This window comes from Pantherophis guttatus, chromosome 2 (genome assembly GCF_059756535.1).
Source record: "Pantherophis guttatus breed Tessera chromosome 2, ASM5975653v1, whole genome shotgun sequence".
Lineage (NCBI taxonomy): Eukaryota > Metazoa > Chordata > Lepidosauria > Squamata > Colubridae > Pantherophis > Pantherophis guttatus.
Genome location: NC_142064.1, coordinates 118,768,841 through 118,785,945, shown reverse-complemented (window position 1 = coordinate 118,785,945; position 17,105 = coordinate 118,768,841). Strand labels below are relative to the sequence as shown.

Genomic DNA, 17,105 nt, shown 5'->3' with positions numbered 1-17,105 from the left:
GGCGTCACACCCAGTTTTCTATTCCAATTCTGGAACTGACGCCAGGCTGGTGGAAGTCTCTCTCTCCCTTAGCAACTCTCCCTGGCTGTACAGGTAGTCCTCGGCTTATGACCACAGTTGAACCCAAAATTTCTGTTGCTAAGCGGGACAGTTGTTAAATGAATTATGCCCCATTTTTACGACATTCCTTGCCACAGTGGTGCAACAAATGAATTATTGCAGTTGTTCAGTTAGTAACACAGTTGTTACGGGAATATGGCTTCCCCATTGACTTCGGTTATCAGAAGGTCATGAAAGGTGACCTTGGGACACGGCAACCTCATAAATATGAGTCAATTGCCAAGATCAGATCTTTCACACGTATGACTGTGTGAAAAATGTCATGTGAAAAATGGTCAGAAGTCATTTTTTTCAGTGCCCTTGTAACTTAGAATGGTCACTAAACAAACTTTTGTAAGTCGAGGACTACCTGTACACACACTGGGCCTGGGACAAGCCAATGCAGCTTGGGCTATGATGTGATGTGTGGACATGCTGGGGAAGGAAGAAGAGGATGCGCTGCTTGACCAACCCAGTTTGACCACTGTTGCATAAAAGCGAGATGGCCCCAGCCAAGCCTGGCCCCAGCCCCTCAATAATATGAAACATGATGTATTGGAAGGTTTCCTTCTCAAACCTCTCTGAAATGAAGGGGAGCAGGGCTTTAATTAATGCAATATTAGGAAGCATTTGCAAATATGCACAATTTGTACAAGATGATTAATATTCAAAGTCTGGCCAGAGTCCAAGATTAAGCACTTTTAGGAAAAAAAATACAAGTAGTATTCTGGAATCCGGAGTTTTGCTGGCAGATGGTGGATGAGACGTGTTTGGTGGTCCTTTGATATGATTTTTATTATGTCCATTGTTGGGAAATAAAATTTTGTTACTCATCTTATTCCATATAAAAAAGATAGGCTTCAAGTCCACACAAGAAATTAAGTTCTAAAAAGACCAATGTAGGACTTCAGAGCAGCCTCTAATGTTCTGCAGTAGCTTAATTGCCTCAGAAATGTGGGACTCAGGCCCTGCTGATAGGTTGGATCATAGAAGAAGCTGGCAATCTGATATCCCTAGATAATGTAGAGCAGGGGTGTCCAACTTTAAGGCTTGCAGACTTCAATGCCCACAATTCCCAGCCACCTTACTTCATGTAATTCCCATGAACCCTAACTAAGTATGGCCAAAGCTGCAATTCATGCAGTCCCAAACTTATCCAGGCTACCAGGTTACCTAGTTTTAAACTGTAGCACATCCAACTAGGACCGTGATGGCGAATCTAGGGCACGCATGCCAGAGGTAGCATGCAGAGCCCTCTCTGTGGGCATACACAGCGTCGCCAGCTGCTCTTCTGGTTTCTGGCACACACAAGCGCACCGGCCAGCTGATTTTCACGGGCACTGGAGCACCAGAAAACAGCCTGAAAAATGGCCAAAAAACAGGCCCAAAAATGGCCTGAAAATGGTCCAAAAACCACCTGAAAATGGCCCGAAAAACAGTCTGAAAATGGCCAAAAAACAGGTGCAGCTGGTCTTCAGGTTTTCAGTGCTCCAGCCCATGCACACACACACACACACACACACACACACACATGCATACGTGTTCTGATTTGGGCACTCAGCGCTAAAAAAGTTCACCATCACTGATATAGGATGTAGGATGGTAGTTGTAATCCAACACAGCGGAAGGACTCCCAGTTGGGGTAGGCCAACCTTTTGTGAGTAGCACCACACTTCATCCCCCTAATTTTTATCAGCCGAAAGCCATTGTTTCTCAGACGATCTTTGATCAGCATTTAAATGAACAGTTCAAAGAACAGTTTTCATTTCGAAAAAAAAAACCAGCTGTGAAATGTACTTTTATTTTTCTTCCAAGAAAGCTCAGAGCATATCTATATTATAGATATATCCACACATTTATCCCCAAAGTAATTCTATGACGGATTAGAGCAGGGGTTTCAAACCCATGTTGTCATGGTGGTGTCACGTGACATATTGTGACTTTTTTCCCCCTTTGCTAAACCGGGCATGGGCATGGCCAGCACGTGATGCATCCGGCCCACAGGCCGCAAATTTGACAGCCCTGGATTAGAGCAACTAGTAACTTTTGTGGCTTGGCAAAGTATTAAAACCTATATCCCAGTGTCCTAATTAAACTACTTTACTCCTATGCTGCTCCAAAAATGGTGGAGAGCAGTGTGGTCTGTAGGAGGGGGAAGGTGGATCATAGCAATGCAAGCAGCATTGAGGCATTGTGACTTTAAGCTCTACCTGTTTGCTACATTTATGACCATGTGTTCTGCCCCAGCTCCGGATTCCCAAGGATTATGACACACACCAACGGTCCTTATCAAAGTTATAACATACCAAGAATAAACAAAGTCCGGCAAAGGTTGGCAACCAGCCCAGAAAACAAGATACAATAAGACACTCACTCTCCAAAATGCTCTGTAATAATTACAAGTTGTTTCCAGCAAGAAATTACTAACTGCGTGCGACTTAAATAGGCTAAGGGAGTGTCCAATTATCCTCAAACCTTACTCTCGAGGAGACCTCCTCCTCCTGCATTTTGGCAGCCCTGCGTGCTCGAGCATTGAGGAGAGGCTCCTCCACTTCGCTCTCTCCACTTGAAGGAGCCTCTGGAGGTTCTGAAGGCCCTGGCTGAGTCTCTGCCTTTGGCACCACATCCTCTTCAGCCTCCTCGCTGTCCGATGCGAGCGCCGGCAGCGCAGGCTGCTGGCGCGACCCCACACCAGCCTCCTCGTCGTCGGGATCAGCCATGATCCGTGCAGGCCGCTGGCGGGCCACAACACCATGTCACCCTGATGCACAAGGCTCTGATGCTGCTTTTGTCATTCTGATGAAAACAGTGGGAGCCCACTGTGGACAGAAAACACTTCAAAAGGTCTAATCTAAACACAGGTCCTTCAGTGAGCTTCTGTGGCTTAACTGCTCATGCTCATACAGCCCTGGGATTAAGACAAATTCATTTCATAATGGACAGAGCATTGGCATTTTTCTTTTTCGAAACTAATCACCAGCTGCAAGAACCAGAGACTGAAGAAACGGTATTCATATATTTCTGGGTTAATTCCAAGAATTAAAAACTGGGCATAGAACAGAAACCCGGTTCATTGCAGTCTTTCCAGGTGCAGTGTTTGCATATATTTAATAGGCCTGCTGTACTCAACCTGGGACCTCCAATTCCCAGAATCCTCAACCATCATGAATAACTAATAGGCTATTTTGGAAATTGTAGTCCCAATCTGTCTAAAGAACACCACATTGGGGGAAAGCTGTTCTGGTTGACCGCACCACTCTAGAGAAAAGTAAGCTGAGGTAAAAGAAAGCACTGATGTTTCCACAAGTGTTTACTTGGCTTCTCTCCTAGGACTTCATTAAACGTGGTTTGAGTTTGTGATATGACACTCTCCAGCACACTCCTCCCATAATTCAAAATCCCAGCCCTGATTAAACCATGTTTCCTTCTTTATAAGAGTAGGGTGGGTTTCAGAAAGGGTTAAGGTCCATCCACAGTCTTTACCATACTAGCTGCCATTACTTGGCAGATTCAGAAGAAAAATGGTACTTCCTGTAGCTGTCATTCTTTTTGGTGACTGATTGATTGTGCCATCAAATCATGTTTTACTCCTAGTGACCACATCAATAGTTTTTCTGTAAGACAATCTATCCCGGCCTAGACTGATATTTTATGTCTTCCAATAGTGCACTCATTGCCATGGTGCATTCTCTATGACTGTTGCTCAACCTCACCAAATTTAAAATGTGTGGGCTTCAGTTCCCGGAATTCCCTAGCACTGCTGAATGGGGAATTCTGGGAGTGGAAGCCCACCCATCTTAAAGTTGCTAAGGTTGAGTCACACTGCTCTATGATAAAATATTCAAAAGGCCGCCTGGAATCCCCTCCTGGTGCCACATCCAATTAGAGAAGCATCTCTCCATTTACCCTAAGAAGGAGGGTGTGGTGGTTTTTTGTTTTTGTTTTTTTTTTCTGCGAGCAGAACCCACATGTGGGTTTTGAATGGCATCCTGGGGGCCATAGTTCAAAAATGTAGACAGGGCCAGGACAAAAAAAAATTAACATGGAATTCATTTCATTTAAACCTTATTAAAATGTATGAAATATGTTTAAAAAGTTTCTCCCATGTGCATTTAATAATTTAGCCTTTCTGTCATATTGAAACCAGACTTGGCAGCGCTGTCTCTTGAACTGGTGTGACCCCACTTTACACATTTACAAATATACCTCTCCCTTTTTCAAGTTTGCTTTTCCTTCGGATCTTCCCTTTTGTTCAGAGTCAAAGTAGATGGGAAGTCAGTTAACTAGCAACTATGCAACTGGCGTTTTTTAAATACACATTAAGCAGCATCTGGGGGAAAGGGTCTCAAAAAAGTCAAAATGGCAGAAGCAAACATATGATTAAATACCTACCCCTTTCTAAGTCACACCTCTTTTTTGATCACATGATCAAAGACTCCATCTTGACTTTTTTAAGTTCCTCCCCCACAGCTGCCCTTATGAATATAGGTAGTCCTCAATTTATGACCACAATGGAGCCCAACATCTATGTTGCTAAGTGATAAATTTGTTAAGTGAGTTTTGTCCCCTTTTACCTTTCTTGTCACATTTGTTAAGCGAATCACTGCAGTTGTTGAATTAGTAACACGGATGTTAAGTGAATTTGGTTTCCCCATTGACTTTCTTGTCAGAAGGATGCTAAAGGTGATCACATGACTCCAGGACACCGCAACGGTCATAAATGTGACTCAGTTGTCAAGTGTCTGAATGTAAATCACGTGACCATGGGGATGCTGCAACGGTCATAAGTGTGAAAAATGGTCATAAGTCACTTTTTTTTCAGTGGCCACTTTGAATGGCCACTAAGTGAACTGTTCTAAGTCGAGGACTACCTGTATTGCAAATATGGACGCTCCCAAATTTGAAAGGGTCTTTGCAATGTCATTCTGGATTTGAGACCCATAGCTCCTTATTTGCATTGGAGGGAAACCTCTCAATGACTCCAGTAGCTGATGCTTTGGCAATGGTAGGACTAATACAGCTTAGGATCACCATAGACGTCAAAGATCACATTAGAGGCCAGCAACATATGGAGCATCTGGCATCCTTTTACATTTTCCTGTGGGGTTCAAAGTGACAACACTGGGGATAAAGTGGGTAAGTCTTCACCTGATGTCTTTCTCTCGCAGAAAAAAGACAAACAGCTGAGCAATTGGCAATTGGAAGCCTAACTGTTTGGAAGAAGAGGTGTTGGGGCAGACAAGTGATTCAGTTAAAGATAATGTTGATTTTCAAAATCATTTTGTTAGGCATGCCATCCTGAAGGTTTGGAATAGATGTAAAGCAAGATTGATTTGAAAAGGCACCTTTGGGACAACCATGACCTGGATGACTGAGAATCTCCATAGACATTGACTCCTAAAGTTCCTTCATGATTGTCACCCCAAGAAGCATTTTTCGAAAGAGAAATTTTTCATTTCATTTAATTTGTATACTGCCTACTCCCAAAGGACTCAGGGCGGTGAACAGGCACAGGATAAAACTAAGGTGACCAGATTTTAACATTGGTAAAGAGGGACATTGTGGGCGTGGCTTATTTTGTGGGCGTGGCTAGCTGGTCATGTGACTGGGTGGGCGTGGCTAGCTGGTCATGTGACCGGGTGGCCATGGCTATGTCTATAGGGTAAGGTGAACAGATTTTAACATTGGTAAGAAGGACACCATTGTGGGCGTGGCTTATTGTGTGGGCGTGGCTTGGAGGCCATGTGACTGGGTGGGCGTGGCTACCTGGTCATGTGACCGGGTGGCCATGGCTATGTGTATAGGGACTACTCAGAGGGCTGAAAAGTCATTTCTGACAGGTCCTCACACTTTTGACTGGTCCTCACACTTATGACCATCCTCACATTTATGCCCGTGCAGCATTCTTAACAACCATGTCACTCATTTCACAACTGCTTCTCTTCAACAAGGTGACAAGATAGGGCAAAAATGTAAAATGTGAGGACAGTCGTAAGTTCGAGGACTGGTCAAAAGTGTGAGGACCAGTCAAAAATAACTTTTTCAGCCCTCTGAGTAGTCCATATGCACAAAAGGACTAACCAGAGAGCTGAAAAAAGTCATTTCTGACAGGTCCTCGCACTTTTGACTGGTCCTCACACTTATGACCATCCTCACATTTATGCCCGTGCAGCATTCTTAACAACCATGTCACTCATTTCACAACTGCTTCTCTTCAACATGGTGACAAGATAGGGCAAAAATGTAAAATGTGAGGACAGTCGTAAGTTCGAGGACTGGTCAAAAGTGTGAGGACCAGTCAAAAATAACTTTTTCAGCCCTCTGAGTAGTCCATATGCATTAAAGGATTACAGCAATAGAGAGGGATGAAGGAATGGAAATTAGAGTAGGAGTGAGGGTAAGAGAGGGAGGAAGAGAGGAGGAGAAGGAGAAAGAAAGAGGAAGTAGGGAGGAGAAAAAGAGGGTGGGGGGAAGAGAAAGTAAGAAGGAAAGAAAAGAGAGAGGTGGTAGGTTTGAGGAGAAAGATTGCTGTACAATAAAAAAGATGAAAGGGAAGAAAGCCAACCCCAAGCAAATATAAAGATATTAAGATAAAGAATGAATTGTTAAACTTTAAAGAATAAAAGAGAACAAATATGAATAAATAGCAATAATTAGAAACACACATACAAACATACAATGTATTTTCTTTGAACAGAATATTTGGCTGGTTCACAAATTTAAACAGCGTTTAGTCATTTCAATTAAATTTACAATTTCTATATTTTCTTTTTGCCATATTTATTCCTCATCTATTTTTTAAAAAAACCAATATTACCCTTCATCCTCATCTCTAATCTTAATCAAATTCAATTTTTCCCTTCTATTCTATATTATACCCCTTCCCATTGTCATCTATTTTTATATCCATCCTCACATTGGTTAATTATGTAATTATGTAATACAGTTGTTTAATACAAATTCAACATTTTAATATAAATCAATTAGTTATAAAACTATCTTTTTTGTATATTAATCAATATGAACATGAATATTCCAATTATTTCCATGCAATCCAATTTCTTACAAATCAATTAATTATATTTACCAATAATAATAAACCAAATAATTTCTCCCATATATTCCTCCAAACCACAACTTAACCATTTCTGCTTTCAACACAATATACAATTAATAGTATCTCAATTATTACAATTCCCTAGTTAAATACAGCTTTTTTTCCTTTGTGTTTTAAAATCTTGAACTCTCCTCCTAAATTTCCCATTGTTTGCAGTTTTTCACCTACCTTTTTTGGAGAGGAAAAATAAAAATAAAAATAAATCTCTCTCTGCCTCATTTTGTCACCCTGCACCAAAGACCCTGGTTTCGGTTTCGTTTCTGAAGCTTAGGTAGGGGGAAAAAAAACTGCTTTACACTGATTGCCTGTAGGGCGGCCCTTTGAAGCCCCGGGCAAGAGTTTAAACAGTTTTTTTTTCTTCTAGCCATCAGCTGGGGCTCAAGAAAAATCGGGACTTTTTTGAAACGCCGCGGGACGCGGGACAAATTGCTCAAAAGCGGGACTGTCCCGCCAAAAGCGGGACGTCTGGTCACCTTAGATAAAACACATAGAATACAAAAATTTAAGAGTAGAAGTAAAATCGAATTAAATCAATTTAGCCCAAGACAAATTTAAAACCTCAGGTTAAGAACAAATTAAAATTTACATTAAAAAGAGAATGGGAGAGGTTAGGCCAGACCAGCCTGGTGAAATAAAAAGGTCTTGAGAATGCGGCGGAAGGTGCGTAGATCCGGGAGGAGGGTTAGGGTTGTGCGCCCTCCCAGCCCTGCAACTACCAGCCAGGGGGCCGCGTGAGGAGAAGGAGGAGGGTTATCTTTGGGGAAGCTGCCACCACGGCTTGTGCTCGCTCCTCAGCTGCAGGCCTGTCCCCCTTTCTGTCGTACCCTCCTCCTAGATCCCATTCCCACCCCACCAGCCCTCATGTTAGCGAGATTGGTGTTGGCCACAGCCGGGTTCGGCCAGTGTCTCGGGGCAGAGAGCAGGTCACGTGACCAGGTCAGCAGGGAGCTGCAGGAGGGGGTCAAAGAGCCACATGCGGCTCTGGAGCTGTGGGTTGCCAATACCCGGGCTAGGTATATAGAATTTATAGCCCTTCACCACCCATGATCACAAAGGCAAAGTTACCAAGATATAGGCATGACCAGAGGTGCATTAGACGGTACAGATAACTTTCTTCCATCTGGTCATTAGCCCTCTGAATTTACTGTTCTGTTTTTCCATTCCCTACCTATCCAAATTATAATCTGCTCAGTTAATAAAAAAAAATTATAGACACATTTTCTGACTGGAAACCATTTATGTACTTTTTGCTAAAACTATAAAAAAAACTAATTTGTGATTTATGGGTTTGAGAAATAGCTAGGGTAGAATAAGGAAAAAACAAAGCCACAATATAACTATAGAGAGGATAAAATATAAATGCATTTACTGTAACTGCTGTAAAGATCAGAAGCTGCTTTTTTGTATCTCTTTTTTCTTCTTTCTTTTCTACCTTTACTCTTTTATTTCTTACTTATTTACTTATCAGTTTAGTTTTTCGTTCTTTAAGTTGATATTATTTTTACTCTGTAAAGAATCTCTTCAATAAAAAATAATACCGTAGTACAGGAAAAAAAAAATTGTAGATACATTTTTATGCTTGATTTCCTGTAAGTTTCTTCATTTCATATCATAATGTATGCAATGCCCAGATAGGATGTCAGAAGAGGAGCAGACAACCTGGGAAACCCAAAGCATTGTCTTGCAGTTCAAGAATATCGGGCCCACCCTATTCAGGCTGCAGCCCTCTGGTTGGTGCTTGCTTGCATGCTGGTGACTTGCAAAGCCTTAGGGTCTGGAAAGAGTGTGCATGCATCTGGAATTGCTGCAGATGTAGGATAGGAATTGGTGATGCAAACAGCCAATGTTAAGATGGCATGATTTTACTCCAACTGGGGGGGGGGCAGGGAATCTCAGGAGAAAGGGCCTAGAAAGGGAAAACAGAGCTATTCCAGCGACCAGCCCCATGCTGTGAATGTCAAAGCAAGAACTAATAAGATTTGAACTTTCACATCAGCCTTGAGAACTGGCAATACCAAATTCTCTTTTCTTTGTTTGTTTAACTTTTAACACACTTTGACAGTAATAGGGAGGAATGTTATAAGGAATGCGATATAAAGAAATGTAAACGAAGGAGCTTTCCAAACAAGGGTTTTATTGTGTGTTTGCCCTATTTCTTGGAATACTACTCTCCAGTGAGCGTGTGCATACACAGATGTGTGCATAAATTTTATCCTCTCCCTTTGGAATACGCCTGTGTTTTCCCACTCCTTTGTTGGCCTTTTTAATTCTGACAAAAAAAAATGATCTTCTATGGATGGAAACGTGGATTAGGCACATCATATTTTTGACTGGTAAGGTATAGAAATGTTCACACAAGCAGTCCTTGCTTAACTACCACAATTTGGACAAACAACTCCATTGCTAAGCAACCCAGTTGTTGAACAAGACATCATGTGACTGCGGCTTGCGATTTTGTTGCCGATTTCTTCACCAACTCTGCTTGTCAGAAGCTGGCTAGGAAGCATGCAAATAGCAGTCATGTATTCACAAGACGCTGCATGGGTCATAAATGTTTGCTGGTTGCAAAGACCCAAATCTCAAACACCTGATTGTGCAATGTAAGTGAAATGACCAGTCATGAAGTTACTTTTTCAGTGCCATTATAACTTTGAATAGTCATTAAACAAGGCAGTCATTACATGAAGACTGTTTGTATCTGGAAGCTCCTTCAGGAGAATTGTAATGGAAGACTTTGAGTATTACCCATCAAAAGCCAATGACTAGGGACTAGCTATTCCATTTTTTCTCTTTAGCAGATTTGAGACCAGGAGGAAACATTGGTCCATTCTGGATAGGAAAGGAAGATTATGCAAAGTGGAGAACCCCTGTACTGAGTGACTTTTAATTCAACCTTAGCCAACGCACAGACTCCTGAACTAATTGGAAGTTCTCCCTTGCACTCTTGGTGCCCCATTGCAGAGCTATTTTGCAATTGTTATTTATTTCAATGACACTTTCTCAGCAGCCTTTCTGGAGTGGAATGTGCTCTCCATGATTGTTAATTAGAGCGTGTAGGGGTGGATTTCCTGCAACCAATGATCTTGAACCAGCCTTGAACATGTTCACATCTTGGCTCTGATCTTGCAGCTTTCCCCAAACATCATGCAGTGCTCTACATGAAGCTGTCAATTACAGGCATTTCCCCCTGTGGCTGCCACCATGCCAGAGCCAAATTCTGCTTTTCATGAACAGAGGAGAAGAGCTTTGGTTCCTACTCTCATATGCACTGCAGCTCAGCAGACCTCTTCACCCATTTCCAACATAAAGTATCAAAATTGGAGCTTGCCTTTCAAATCATTTGGCTTCTTGTCCATACAAAATGCTCATTTAGGGTCTGAACTTTATTTTTAACAATAGTGCCAGTTGGAAGACAATGGCAACATAAGCGTGCCAGCAACCAGCTGGCTAAGACGCCGGAATATTCCAGATTTCAGTAATGTGTGTGTGTGTGGGGGGGGGGGGGCATGTTGAAAAGGGAGGCTAAATTGCTCCGGTTGGATGAAAGGAACTATTAAAAAATAAATGCAGAGCTCTTTTGTTCTTTTGCATCTCCTGCATGAGGCTTCCTTTGGACCTTTCTTTGCTGCTATGCTGCAACATTCTGCATCCATATTAGAGGCAAAAAATTATACCAGCATCACATTTAGTATTCCCACTGCTGATCCCCATCCTGCCTCTGCTGCACCTATTTCAGAATCACTGCAGTCCCCTGAGTTCCCTCCCTCCAAGGCATGACTGAGAAAGCCTCCTACATGTTATACATCTTGAACAGAGGTGGGTTTCAGCAGGTTCTGACCAGTTCTGGAGAACTGGTAGCAGAAATTTTGAGTAGTTCGGAGAACTGGTAGTAAAAATTCTGACTGGTCCCGCCCCCATCTATTCTCTGCCTCCCAAGTCCCAGCTGATCGGGAGGAAATGGGGATTTTGCAGTAACCTTCCCCTGGAGTGGGGTGGGAATGGAGATTTTATAGTATCCTTCCCCTGCCACGCCCACCAAGCCACACCCACCAAGCCACGCCTACAGAACTGGTAGTAAAAAAATTTGAAACCCACCACTGATCTTGAAGCTGCCCTTAAGATAGTGTCAGAATACAGGTAGTCCTCGACTTACGGCCGCAATTGAGTCCAACATCTGGTTTCCCCATTGATTTTGCTTGTCAGAACATTGCAAAAGGGGATCACATGAGCCCGGGACACTTCAACCGTCATAAATATGAGTCAGTTACCAAGAGTTTGAATTTTGTTCAGGTTGACAATGAGGATGCCACAACAGTCGTAAGTGTGGGAAATGGTCATAACTCACCTTTTTCATGCCGTTGTAACTTTGAACCATCACTAAATGAACTGTTGTAAGTCAAGGACTACCTGTATATATAAAGGGGAGGGCGGATGTGCTAACCCAGGTAGGTACAGCTCAGGATGTCGCAATACAATCTTATATTAAAGGTTGGGAACAAAATGAGGGCGAGGTCGTGGAGATGTAACAAAAACAAGATACTTTTCATCTTGATTAGGTATTACCAGTATTTGCAATTCTTATTATGTTTGCATCATGGTTAAGTACAATTGGGACAAAGAATTTCATGACTCCCCTCTAGGGGAACCATTTCCAGGTGACGCTATAGAAGAAGAATATGGAAGCATATATCTGAGTTTCAGGAGACAATTTTGTGGTGGGTGGATGGGTGGGTGTACGCAGGAACAGGTGGTAGCTTAATGGTGAGGCATTTTATTTCCAATTTCTGGTATCTCCAATTAAAAATGTTCAAATAGGAGGCCTTGTAGTAACTGTAGGAATTATGATAAATAATGATAGGCCAAATAGACTAATAATCAGAAAATTCCTGTGTTTTCAAACTGTATTTCTTTTGCTTTTTGAATGAAAAAAAAATATCTTACACCTGACAATATTCCTTGAGTTGTTTACTTGTTACTTGGATTACTCCTTGTTAGGATGTGTCGTTAGTCCATAATTGGTTGTATTGCTCGTCAAGAAATGATGCTTATCCAATGTTTCATGTGAATTGTGTGCATGTTCGAATCCATCCCTAAGCCTAAGAAACTCACAGATTGTTATAAAGACAGAAGGAATAACGCCTCCCCACAAGCTCTTGGAGGAAAGGTGAAATATATATGTGTGATAAATAAATCAGCTTGAAATTTTGACATATCATGAGAATGATGTGCATAATTAGACTACTTTCATATTGGATAAAGAAATTAGTCACTATTGCTGCATTTCTTGCTTTTTTAATGATTTCCTCCCTTCTGAACAAATACTAGTTACAGTATATACTCAATATATTTTCTTGTTCTGTAGGATATTCAATCTGAAATTCTAGGCATACTTACCTATACTTATATTTAACAGGGCTTTCTTTGAGTTGACAAGTCTAGATCAACAGTGTCAACCTACCGCAAGGGAGAGTGTATAATTAAAGCACTCAATTTGTAGATTGAATGTCCCTGGCCTTTTCCTCCCTAGTGATTTGTGATATCTTATAGTGGTAGCCATCATCCCTGTGCTATTAATCAAGCCTGCCTTTGTTACTGTTGTACTTCAAGTCATAATGCTTGGATGAGGCTGAAAGTCACTTGGGGAGAAAGGCAAATTTTAATTCCAAATTAATTGCAACTTAAAGCCTCAAAGCTGGGACACTTTGGTTCCAATGTCACCTTAACCATTGGTGACATTGGCTTAATGTCATTCTTAGCCATTGCACCGCAGAAACATTTTACTTACTCATTTCTCCGTTTGCTTTATAACCCACTTTCCTACGAGGTCAGGAAAACAAGATGGCCTGCGCAGCACTCCTGCCTCTCATATTTACTCCCACGAAAACAAATCCTCTGAACCTGTAAGGCTATTTTGCCAGATTGCAGGGATGTTTTAAAGGAGTCCAAACAAAACACAATGCCATAGAGATATTGTATGCCTAAAAAAAGCCCTAGAAGAATGGGAAAAAACATAGGACTGAGATATTATGTACACAATGCCTGACAAATTGATTTCTCCCCTATGACGTAAGGATCCAGGAAAAATGGGGACAGAATTCAAGTGTCAGGACGTGAATTCCATAGTCCATTCAGGACTATGGCTGCCAGCTTCGAGCGGTGGATGCTGGAATCCATCCAGGTATCCTGATTCCAGTCATGACAATGTGGCCTTTGGTACAATCATGGGAGAAGGGGAAAAGATGGTGACTGGAAAAACCAAGTGCAGGATTGACTGACCAACACAGCTCTGGAACAATCCAATTAAAAATAAGAAGCCTGTAGGGGTGGGAATGGGGAATGCCACATGCTGTGGGTCAGAGGAGCCCGTGTGGCTTTGATATCTGCGGCTGTGTGGAGCCAGCTTGAGGATTCTAATGGCAGGCAGTGGGTCATGCCTGCCAGCTCAGCAAGCAGTGGGCTGCCAAGGAAATTGCATGGCCAAGAAAGGCAGAGTTGGCACAAGGATGCAGACTTGGCAAGCAGGCATATAGTTTTTCTCCCAAGCAGCCTTTCCTCCACAAGCCAGCTGGATCTGCTCTCCCAAAGATGGAGGCAGCAGTCAGGAGCTGCTTATCACATCTGTTGGCCTAAGCACTTCTGCCACTCCCCTCTTGCCTTCTCTGTGAAAGCCACCAACTCTTCCCTATCTCCCATTTTAGCTGGATGCCTCTCCTGTGTTAACCTTAGATCAGCTCAGTCTGTCTTAATTTTCTCCCTCTCGTTCTCTCTTTCTAACATCTATAACCATCTTCCCCACCTCCTTAGTGCTTGATCCGCTAAAAGGATTGAGGCGGCTTTGCTTAAATTGGCAGACATTGTGGGTTTCCTATTCCCCCTGGGGGCCTCCTTGTATAATTGCTTCCAAGGGTGGGAATAGGAAGCTCCTGGAGACACTGCTGGCTTTGCAGTCCCGGTTTGCAAACATTTATGCTGGCTATGAATGAAAAACCCTTCCAGCCTGCTGTGCTCATGTTTCGACTCACACTGGACAAATCTAAGACAGCTTGGATTTAAGAAAGAATTTTTTTTAAAAAAATGCTATGCTAAATTGAGAAACTACAGAGGAGAATACAGGGTTTCTCTGTATACCCTTAGCAAAAGATGGGAGTCTCAGTGTTAACCCCTTGGCAAGATAGGCGGCAAATAAATTTAACAATAAATATCTGTCTCTACGCTCTTCAACTACTAGAAAAATCTGGTGCTGATTGGCTAGGGAAGATAAAATCCAAAAGAGTGCCGAATCAAAGCACAGCAATAAAACAGAAAGACAGACAAATAAAAGTGCTCTTTTATAGTTTGCAACCCCGTGTTTCGTTTAGGGAAGCTGTTCCCGCAAGATGGAATGGGAGGCTAAATGACTCCACAAGGGGCTTAGACGGGGAAGGCAGTGACTTGGAAGCTAGTTAAAATCACCATGACCAGAGGCAGTAAAAACTCTGAATATGAGAGACTGAAGAAAAACATCAGGGAAAGGCAGTTTCTGCCCTTCTGGCGAGTTTTGCAGAGTCCTCTAGCTGCTCCTGGGATATGATCAAACCTGGACCAAAAGGCGCTCCTCTGATGCCCAACCTTGCATAGTTGCAAGTGGAGCTAGAGGGCGCTAGAGTCAATGAGCATGTCTGAGGCTCTCTTTTCATGGGAACTCAGAAAGGCCCTTTGGAGCTGCATTTCCCCCCAAATTCACCCTTTGTTTTAATTTTAACTTACTAGTTTGCAGAGGCTGAGAACGGGAGATTGCATCTACCCCTGAGATGGAAAAACACGAAAGGGAAAGACACGAAAGCGAAACGAATAAAAGAGAGGTGCTTTCAAAACCAAATCCTTTGGGAAGCCCTGCTTTAGAAAAAATCTGGTACATTCAGTTCATCTCTCTCTTTGGATACAAGGAGTTTGGGCACGGAGACCTTTGATATATTAGCTAGATAAGCACAAATATAGCTCCAGCTATAATTCCATACTTCCAGCTTGGTTAATTATGGGAATCGTTGAGGATCCACCCCAGTCAGTTCCTACATTTACTCTGTTGCAGAAAATCTATACCTAGAAATTAGAAAGATCCATATTCAGGGATCTCCACTGCCACAAATGTTGGGAACTAAGGCAAAAATATAAATGAACATACACAACTTCCATCCCACAATAAGTGCCATTTCTCCTCACTTCCTCAAGGCTGAACTCCCCAGTGAACTAGATCCTGGGGCTTCAGAGCTGTTCTGTCTCCTACTTAGCCACACGTAAGTGCAGACTAAACACAGTGTTTGAGATGACGGTCCCAAATTCCCTTCTTAGTAGGGTTTGAGCCATCCTTCAAAAAAGTTGGGGATGCACCACAAGGCAGCCTGAATAAAGTGTGGCCAGCTGCTGAGATCAGCCTAGGTTCCTTGTGTTACACACCTATCGTAGTTCCTTTCCAGTTACAACGCAGGGGTTCCTTAAAAGCTTTTCCAGGGAACAAGAATGAAACAATCTAATAAGTCTTATAAGGTTAGGCAGCTGCCAAGTAGATGAAAGGAAACCTGAGAATAAGGGAGCTTAAGAGCAAGCTGTTAACAGTAGGATTCTCTTCAGTTTACAGGGAGGGGGAGCAAAATGTAGGGAATGACAACTGGAGAGAACAATTCCACCCCTTATGAACACACAAAATGTATGCAGCTGGAGAAAGGGTGGGTGAGAAGTAGATATGCAGGACTCTTACAATTTATTCCTGAGAGCGTAAGAGAAGTGATCTCTAATAGTTAGAGCAGGGGGTGGGGAGACAGAGTGATAGGACAGTAAATGGAACAGAGCGGATTTTTTTAAAAAAAATTAGGAAGGAGGAAGTTCTAATGGGGTTAGAGTAAAAGAACACTGTGGCTTAAGTTGAGGGTGAGAGCAAGGGATCTAAAAATCCAAATTCCCAGTTTCTGCTGGTTCCGTGGCTGAAATTCCTGTGTGGTCCACTGCATTTAATCCATTTGCCCCAAAGACTCTCCAAGAGAGAGAACAAAAAAAAAAAAAAAACCCACCAAACTTTGGAAAATGAGTTGAGAGAAGAAAAAGGGAAAAAGAAAAAAGTACCTTCAGATCAGAGTTTGGTCCTCGAAATCACACCTGAAGCAGATCCTTCTTCTCCACCCAAGCAACTTCTCCTTGGCCGCCTTGTTAAAGTCCGTCTTTTTTCTGTTCCTCCGCTTGTTTTTTGTATGGTTTTTTTCCCCCCTTTTGCCAGCAGACTGGAGCTGAGTGTGTCAAGCCCTTCGCAGGACTGGAGGAGGCTGTACTGTACTAGAGGGGATTGAGAGGGGTTGACTTCCTTGTAGGCAAGCTGGTTTCAATGAGGTACAGAGCTCACACACACGCTCGCACACACAGACACACAAATGACTTCAGGGGCTGAACCATCATGTGGTTTCCATCAACCACCTGCCAAAAATGGGAAAAAAATTAAAAGAGAGAGAAAAAACCGCTCAACCTCAAGGATGGAAGTTTTCAGCCACTTCTCTCCTCCACTCCAAAATGACATACTTTTTTTGCCTGTTCTTTTCAAAGTCGTCACAAGAGTTAGTGGGTTGAGAGGACAGCAAGAAGACAAAACTGGTCCCAAAAAAAGTTGGTGGAGGGGGGAGGGGGACAACACAACAACAACAAAAAAAACCCTCTCTGACTTAGTGGCGCCAGAAAGGATGGCTTTTGTGTTGGTTTAAGGCCATGCAAAATATTTGTCTTCCCTGACTGGGAGAGCCTGGCTTGTGATAAACATAGAAGAAAGGAAGCCATCTTGTTGGTAAAGAAATGGTTCTGTGCTTTGAAGAAACAATAAGTGGAAGAAGATAAACTATAAAGGGGGTGAGGGGAAGTCCCGGGATATGAA

The 17,105-nt window shown here is 42.5% G+C and overlaps 1 protein-coding gene across 1 annotated transcript in view; it reads right to left on the bottom strand.

Moving 5' to 3' along the window:
- The window catches only part of BGN (biglycan), a 56,337-nt gene extending 39,441 nt beyond the window's left edge, over positions 1 to 16,896 (bottom strand). The window contains exon 1 of the mRNA XM_034434199.3: positions 16,313 to 16,896. The gene's annotated coding sequence lies outside the window, so the exon portion shown is untranslated. The remainder of the gene's footprint in view (positions 1 to 16,312) is intronic.
- Positions 16,897 to 17,105: the final 209 nt, after the last annotated feature.